This window comes from Acipenser ruthenus, chromosome 23, assembly GCF_902713425.1.
Source record: "Acipenser ruthenus chromosome 23, fAciRut3.2 maternal haplotype, whole genome shotgun sequence".
NCBI classification, from domain to species: domain Eukaryota; kingdom Metazoa; phylum Chordata; class Actinopteri; order Acipenseriformes; family Acipenseridae; genus Acipenser; species Acipenser ruthenus.
In genome coordinates, this window is record NC_081211.1 from 17,325,190 (window position 1) to 17,333,408 (window position 8,219).

Consider the following 8,219-nt stretch of genomic DNA (forward strand, 5'->3'; position numbering starts at 1 on the left):
AGGTGGGCCAGTACACACTAAAACCGAAGCTATAACGGTAGAAAAAAACATGTGTGTTAATTTACATATTTGTATGATTTTTTTCTGATGCCAATAGCACTATAACTAACACTATAAAATAACACTATAAAATAACGCCAAAATTAAAGTACAAGTAAATTAGAATGATACATACATTATAGTTGTTTTATAGTTTCTATTTTAAAGGCATTTTTTATGCCGTGCACTGATTTGTTTCAGAGTTCCGCTTTTCCCATTAAAAAAAAAAAAAAAAAAAAGCTTTGGCGATCGCTGACTCTCTCAACATTGCAATTACAAGTGTAAACTGTGTCTCTAGTGATCACAAGCATTATTAAACAAGCTTGTTAAATAAGTGTCAACTTAACTTGATTAATTAAATTTAAGTATTAAATGTATTTTGGTGTATTCTTTAAGCTTTAAATTAATATATTGAATAGTAATATATGAGTAATATATTGAAAAGTAACAACTATATAGGTTAACATATATGGGAGTAATTCACAGCACTGATAGGACATAATGACTATAGTTATTTTAAATGTTGTATGAAGTTTAATAGAGAATGGGGAGAGGGTGCACGCGCGAGTTCGTTTCCATTTGCTTAAATCAAGTTGATGCTCGAGCGAATTCGCAGACGATGGCGACAGTTGGAGAGAGGAGGACAGAGTGAGTGATAATATCTTAATAGAATAGCCTATAGCTAAGATATAGGTAGTTAGATTTGTTTTATTATTATTAAAATACGCCAGAAAGAGACATTTTTTCAAGGTAAGGATACTGTATAATTTAATTGGTAAATGTATAGCTATATAACTTGAGAACTGTAAATTATGATAGTGTAATTTATGTGTGCCGTGTTAAATAACGACAGCTGTTCAAGTACCTTTTGTCCAATGTGTCAGTGTAGCGTATTTAGCAGTCTTTTTTTCAGAACAGGAGGGGAGGACCGAGGTAAAGTTAGCTTGATGATCGATATTCATTTGATATTCGCTACTGTGGACGTAAACGCAAACCCGACATGAATTAAAATAGCTTGAAACGCACTGCATTCCCCATCATAGACACTTGAGCAGGAGGATGATGGTGGGAAATGTTCTGAAGTTCACTAGTCAGACTAAACGATGAGCGCCAGTTTCGCGGTAGAATGTTCAGTCTCTGAGGTAAACTGAAAAGGCTAGCTGGGGTGACTGAAAGGGCTTGAATACCTAATAAAATACACTGTGTAATGACTACCTCTACAATACCAATACATTGTGTAATGACTGCCTTTACAATACCAATACATTATTCTTGTAGTTTGATCAGTGTTAATCTTTCTTAGTATTATACTTCTGAACCCTGGCAAGTACTAATACCTCACAATATTATAATATCATAGTATACAAGGTAGATCATCATTTTTATATTATTAGTGGTTGTTTTTTCAACAGTTCCTGTAATTTGTTAGTGTGACAGGTAAAACAATTTGGGTGAGAAAAGGAGGCAAACAAATTTAAATTATAAAGAAACAGACATCCAAATGTGATGATTTTTTTATTGTTTGGGACAGCTGTATTTTTTGTCATAGCACTGACTTTGTTAAATAAATAAATGACAATAGTTCCTGTGCTTATGTTGATATTTAACAGATGTTTTCACAAACTTAAGCAAGTATTTTAGAAGAAAAAAAAAATGTTGTTGCCCCCCCCCCCCCCAGTGCATTATTTATTGTAATCAAAATAATAAAATGGCCTAATAAAATTGCCAGTCGTTAATTTGAATTTCTTTCTTAGTACATTTAGTATTTATATAGCAGAACATTAACCTGGATGTTTTTTTTTTACTTTGTCATGTTTACATTTCTAGTTGTCAAATCAAATAACAGTTTGGCCCCTGAAGGAGTTCAAACAGATTTCTCATGGCAGAATTCTAAATTAGACAAGTCCAAAGCCGGTGTCCACAGTATATATACAGGAAAGAAGATCCTCCTCAAATGATGAGTAGTGAAAGTCGTGTCTGGGTAGTTTAATGGTTTCGAAGCAGGTGGATGCTTTGGGCAGTTTGGTATCTGTGACCTCAACAGACAGCTCCTTCGGGAGGACCCCCCATCCAACCCAGAATCTGAGGAGATCAATCAGCACTCTTGGTGATGCTACAAAAGTAAAAAAATAAATAAATGCCTCTTTTCAAATTTCACAGGGTCTTGAGTACTGTCAGGTCAGCTTTTTGAAAAGTAACAAATATTTTTGCTTTTGTTTATTATAATGTGCTACGTATTATCTACCTATGTACATATAATACTTGCATATAAAAGACATGAAGGCTGTATTTGTGCTCTGAGTCGTAAAAAAAAAAAATCACAGTAGTCACATCAAAATGTTATTCCTCTACAAGATTATTCTTATTCATTAGATTCCCTTTCAGTGTGAACATTAGCTTATGTATTCTTTGTATAGGAATATTACATATGAAGTGGTGGCAAATGCTGTTTTGAGTGATGAAGAATAAGAAGTTGTCCCTTCTCATATAAGGTAAGAATGAGTTGGGTGGTTAAAATAAAATTATACATGGCGATGATTAATAGATTAAATTATACCGTTTCAATGAATGTCCTGAAGAAGCCTGTGATACGGCATTTAGTCTCAAGAGAACAGTCATCCTCATCATCATCTTCCTCCACATTCAGTGTGGGCCAGGTGATTCTTTCAAGGATCATCTTGAGGAAAAAAAGAATGAATAGATAAATGAATGAACGGCTGGGGATCTCTTTCTGAACCTTATTGGCCATTTTTGTTCCATTCCAATATTGAAATGGCTCAATACCAAGCTTCATCTCAAAGCTCTATACAAGCTGGGTTTTATATTGTAGACCAAAACATACTAGTATATGAGCTTCACAGTTACACCAAAAAATATATAAACTTCAGAATTAGAAATATAACTAGTAAATCACATTATCAAAACACTGAAACAGTAACACACTGCCACAGGCATTCAAAACTTAATTAGGGAACAACATGTAATAAAATGTAACACACCGGGGAGGTGTATAGTGTGTCAGAGGCCCTCGGAAACATCAGTGGAATAATATCACTTCTTTCCTTCAGGAGAGGCCAGACCAATGTCTCTTTCAGTCCTTTCCTCAGCTGTTTAACCTGTCGAGTTGTTCTTACAATAACCTACCACAAATAAGAAGAGTATAGCATAGAGTAATAAGCAAACTAAAGAATGTACCCAATTAAAATGCATAATAACTGTAAGTCAGGGGTGGTCAAACAGCCCTGTGGACTCCCATCCCCAGCCGGCAAAGGAACGACAGGATCGAACCAGCAACATCAGAGTCGTAAAGCGCACCCTGCACTCCTACTGGAGGCCATTTCCGAATGCACCACTCGGGAGCCCAATCCAGTGGATTTTATAGGTCACCTTTCATTATCAATGTCTAAAACACATGGAAGAATTTCAATGTGCTGAATTAAGCAGGTGTATTTGTTAAATGAAGTCATTTAGTGATTGTTTCAACTAAAAATTCGCTCTTCAGACCTCAATCACAAGAGCTTTCCTTTTATTGAACAAATTTGCTGGATAGGGGCTCTCCATGACTGGGTTTGGCCACCCCTGCTGTAGGTTAATTACACAACTGACCAGTACAATGAGTAAACCGAACATGGATATGCACGAAACAAACCTACTTACAGCGTGAAGGAGGAGTTTGTCCATTAGCCAATGCCTATTTTCTTCTGTCACCCCTGGAAGATCCCAGCTTAATGCCAATTGCAGTATAATGCTTTTGTCTTCTTCACTGAGAACAATTTTTTGTAAGACTACATTAGCACAAACATTCCCTGAAACCCACTACATGCAAATTTCATCATTTTACTGCAAGTAAACCTTTCAAAATAGTTAATGTACTGTATTTAACATTGACCAATTACATTAACAAAAACTCTATACCTGCTGCTACAGCTGTCACTGTGACTATTTCTGAGAAAGAAAAGTCTCTCACAAAAGAGGCACTTCATCAGGGGCCCAGTGGATAAGGACAGTCCAGGAACCTACAAAATGAATTGCAGCAGACAATTTGGGTTTCTGGGTCCCTTAAATATTTTGCCGAGTACCCCTCATTAGGGCAAGGACTAACAGCCAAGATCCAGCTTCTCGTAGATCCTGAAATCTTCATTAGTTCAAATCCACCACCCTCACTCAGTTTGGGATAAGATTCGAATAACTGGCTTCTGAATCCTTCACAACTGCTGTCACAACCTTGACATAAAAAAAGAACACAAATGTAATAAATGTGAATCTAGCGAACATCTTACACACTGATACACAACCTTGTATTTTGCTGCTACTAAAGCAGCATAGGTTTTTTATTGGTTTTATTTTTGTATAGCATCAACACAAAGCTGAATGGATCACTAACTGCAAAACAATCCAAAACTAAATTCCAGACATTTACTTAGGAGTGGCATCTAAAAGGATTTTGGGAGCTTTATGATACTAATAGTGGTTGATGACATTTCAGTAGCATTGAGCAGTGGTTTAATAAAAAGTCTAAAATATCGAAGGTAACATTGCATTAAGCTCTACATCGCGTTATTTGTTATTATAGAGCTTCTCATTAGGTTTATTTGTATCTGCTTTTAGAGTCGTGATATATACTGAGCATCGAAAGAAACTTTTTAGATAATTTCGCTAGAATGACTAATTCTGTTTTACAGCAGGTGCAGTAAGATTGTAATGTGCTGATTAACAATTGACATTGTACTGTCTGTATACAGTTATGAGGGGACAGGGGGTACTGTGGAATTCTCAGGCAAGCGTGTGGCCACCGTTGCTGAGCAGCGGACATTTTGTCAATGTCCATCATGTATATATCTGGTTTTTTTTTCGAATTAAATAATAGTGATACGTTTCTTGTGATGCTCAGTATATGTACTATTAAATAAACCGTTTCATTTTGACAGAATATTTGCATAAACGTACCTTGAAAGGAGATTCTTTTCTCCCCCAGTCCTGCTACATTCAATTCGTCTTTCTGCTGTCTAGTCGGCACCGTGGAAACGGTTTTCCCTTTTAGACAGCAAAAGTTGTGAGTGTAATAACACCAACACGGCGCTGGAGTGGGAACGCTCGTCTCCTTTTTGAAGACGATCCTCTATGGGGCGAAAATCCTTGAAAAAAAAAAAAGAGGGACAAAAAATATAAACTGTAAAATATTACTATACCATTATAGCATGCAGAAATTGTGAATCTAACCCACTTGAAACAGACACAGTACGGTTAAGAACAAATTGAAGGAGAATGCTCAGCAAAACAATTAAACTACTAGCTAGATAATTAATTGAGGCCGATTTCTATACTGTCTACAGCCTGGGTTCGTGCAGTCGTGGCTCTATTTGTCGGTGGAGGAAATTGAGATCTGGGTGTGTTTTCTAAGCGATCCGCTGCTTCACGAAGAAGCGAAGATATGAACCTCTCCATCTTCTAAACTCACATGCAACTGGCGCTGGAAACAAAATGCTCACATACACGACCTTCCAACACACAGTGGTCTAGCGAGCTCACATCGGCATCGATTGTGTTCCCTGGAGCAGGGAGGGACAATCTTCCTACAGCCAATAGTGTACTTGATACCGCCCACTAGCTGTGATTGACAGGGGGTTTTGTCACAGTGAAATGTAAAAAGAAATAGAGAAGAGGCTTCGAAATGTAAATGCAGTTCCGGGAATGTAAAAGCGCACTGTGGAATGTAAATAGCAAAGCGGCAAACGTGAAATAAATATATGAATAAATAAATAAATGAATGAATGAATGAATGAATGAATGAATGAATGAATGAATAAATAAATAAATGTTGAACTAAATGAATGAATAAATGAATACATGTTGCAATTAATAAATGGTCATTTGTTTATTCATTCATTTATTTATTTCAACATTTATTTATTCATTTATTTATTTCTCTATGTATTTATTTTTAATATTGCCACGGATAGTCCTCCATACTCCATAAAATACAGCGATCTGATAGTAAAACGTATTTTGGTAACTTGGAGAAGAAATACCTTGGGTTGAGCAATACTGTTGAGTGGAAACGGCGCTGCAGGGGTGAATCACATTTGCATACCCATAATGCACTCTGGCAGAATCTAACTTCCTCTTATGAAATGCATGTTATTAAAATATCATATTTAAATCTAAATGTCAACATACAGTACTTGTATACTGTTTTGGTTGTTTTTCTCAAGAATTAGACATTAAAATGCTCGTTTAAACCAAACAAAAAAAAAATAACCGTCCTTTGTTACAATAGCAATATGAGTAGGTTGCCTTCTGCACTAACAAATGTTAATATACTCTGGTTTCTCTTCAGATCGCATAAATCTTTCGCCTTTTACTAAAGATTTCCGTGGAGAGGAACATTTATGAGTTTCAACTAATTTTTTGATGCCCTGCTTTGGCGGGGCTTCCTTGTGTTGTAAAATAATAGAATTGCAGTGTGTAGTGTTGGTATGATAAATGGGCGTGCTATTCAAAGTAACATTTGTTACAGACTGCAGTCTTCTTGATCACACTAAGAAAGTGGGTGTCTTAGTTGTGTATGTATAGTAGAACCGGTTGTACTATACACCGCTAAGCCTTTTATTTATTTTGTCATGCCAGCATTCCGCCCTTTTTAGCTGGCATGACCGTTTTTCAACGGTGCCCTGGTTTTATGTAGTCTTTTTGTTTCAGTTTTATGGACCTTTGATTTAATTTGAATGTTTTATTTGATTTTGTTTTGTTTTGTTTTATGTATCTTTAAGATTTTTAATGTAAACTATTAAAAGTTACATTTTAAGTGTTTTAAAATTTTAGAATTTTAACTCACTGTTTTATACACTGTCCCTTTTCCCCTGTCCCTGTTTTAGATCTAGTTTTATGTTCACTTTTGAACCTTTTTAGAGAGCACTCCCCGGCCCTCACAAGCACTGGTTTTTTATAGATGGTTCTTTTTTTCCAGTCACTTTTAAAACAGCACAGGTTTTTTTCATGTTGATTTTAATCTGTGTCTGTTTTAACCATGTACAAAGCACAATTGTCTTGGTGTTTTTAAATGTATTTTAAATGCTTTTAAAACAAAATGTATGTCTGTATGCATGAATGTCATCTTTAAAAGAAATGTAAAATGAATGAAAAAACGAATGGGTGTAAATGTAAAAAAAATGTAAAATCTCAATAAAAGAGTATTTTACTAAAGATTTCCGTGGAGAGGAACATTTATGAGTTTCAACTAATTTTTGATGCCCTGCTTTGGCGGGGCTTCCTTGTGTTGTAAAATAATAGAATTGCAGTGTGTAGTGTTGGTATGATAAATGGGCGTGCTATTCAAAGTAACATTTGTTACAGACTGCAGTCTTCTTGATCACACTAAGAAAGTGGGTGTCTTAGTTGTGTATGTATAGTAGAACCGGTTGTACTATACACCGCTAAGCCTTTTATTTATTTTGTCATGCCAGCATTCCGCCCCTTTTAGCTGGCATGACCGTTTTTGAACGGTGCCCTGGTTTTATGTAGTCTTTTTGTTTCAGTTTTATGGACTCTCTTGTTTTTGATTTATTTTGAATGTTTTATTTGGTTTTGTTTTGTATTTACGTATCTAAAAGATTTTTAATGTCAACTATTAAAAGTTACATTTTAAGTGTTTTAAAATTTTAGAATTTTAACTCACTGTTTTATACACTGTCCCTTTTCCCCTGTCCCTGTTTTAGATCTATAGTTTTATGTTCACTTTTGAACTTTTTTAGAGAGCACTCCCCGGCCCTCACAAGCACTGGTTTTTTATAGATGGTTCTTTTTTTCCAGTCACTTTTAAAGCAGCACAGGTTTTTTTCATGTCGATTTTAATCTGTGTCTGTTTTAACCATGTATAAAGCACAGTTGTCTTCAGGTCTCTGGTTTCTCTTCAGTTCGAATAAATCTTTCTAAGACTAAGGCTTAGAGGGTAGTGGCATTGCCCGCTCCCTCCGAGGGTCTGTGAGAGGTTTGTTCGGGTGAGGAGGAACAGAATTTTTTTTATTTTTGACTGGCTTTCTTCAGCTCGGCAACTTTTTGGAAGACTAATGCTCAGTCTGGTTTTGGCTTGCCCAATCCAGGCCGAGGGTCTTTCAAGATTTTGTTGACTGTTGAGAGCAGTTCTTTCTTTTTCAGGCGGTTCCAGTTTTTTTCTTTTTCAG

General features: G+C 35.8%; 1 long non-coding RNA gene and 1 other non-coding gene across 3 annotated transcripts; one reads left to right on the forward strand and one right to left on the reverse strand.

Annotated features, from left to right (window-relative positions):
* Positions 1-1,518: 1,518 nt before the first annotated feature.
* On the reverse strand, positions 1,519-5,604 carry LOC131699609 (uncharacterized). 2 transcript variants are annotated; one of them, XR_009308210.1, is made up of 7 exons: positions 5,498-5,604; positions 4,987-5,174; positions 3,955-4,263; positions 3,697-3,802; positions 3,039-3,179; positions 2,597-2,716; positions 1,519-2,152 (listed from the first exon to the last, which is right to left on the reverse strand). It is a non-coding gene; the product is annotated as an uncharacterized LOC131699609 (long non-coding RNA). The 2 variants fall into 2 exon arrangements; XR_009308211.1 differs by having other exon boundaries at positions 5,533-5,548.
* Positions 5,605-6,356: 752 nt separating this feature from the next.
* Positions 6,357-6,471, forward strand: LOC131699783 (U5 spliceosomal RNA). Its single transcript, XR_009308318.1, has one exon. It is a non-coding gene; the product is annotated as a U5 spliceosomal RNA (small nuclear RNA).
* The last annotated feature ends 1,748 nt before the right edge of the window (positions 6,472-8,219 follow it).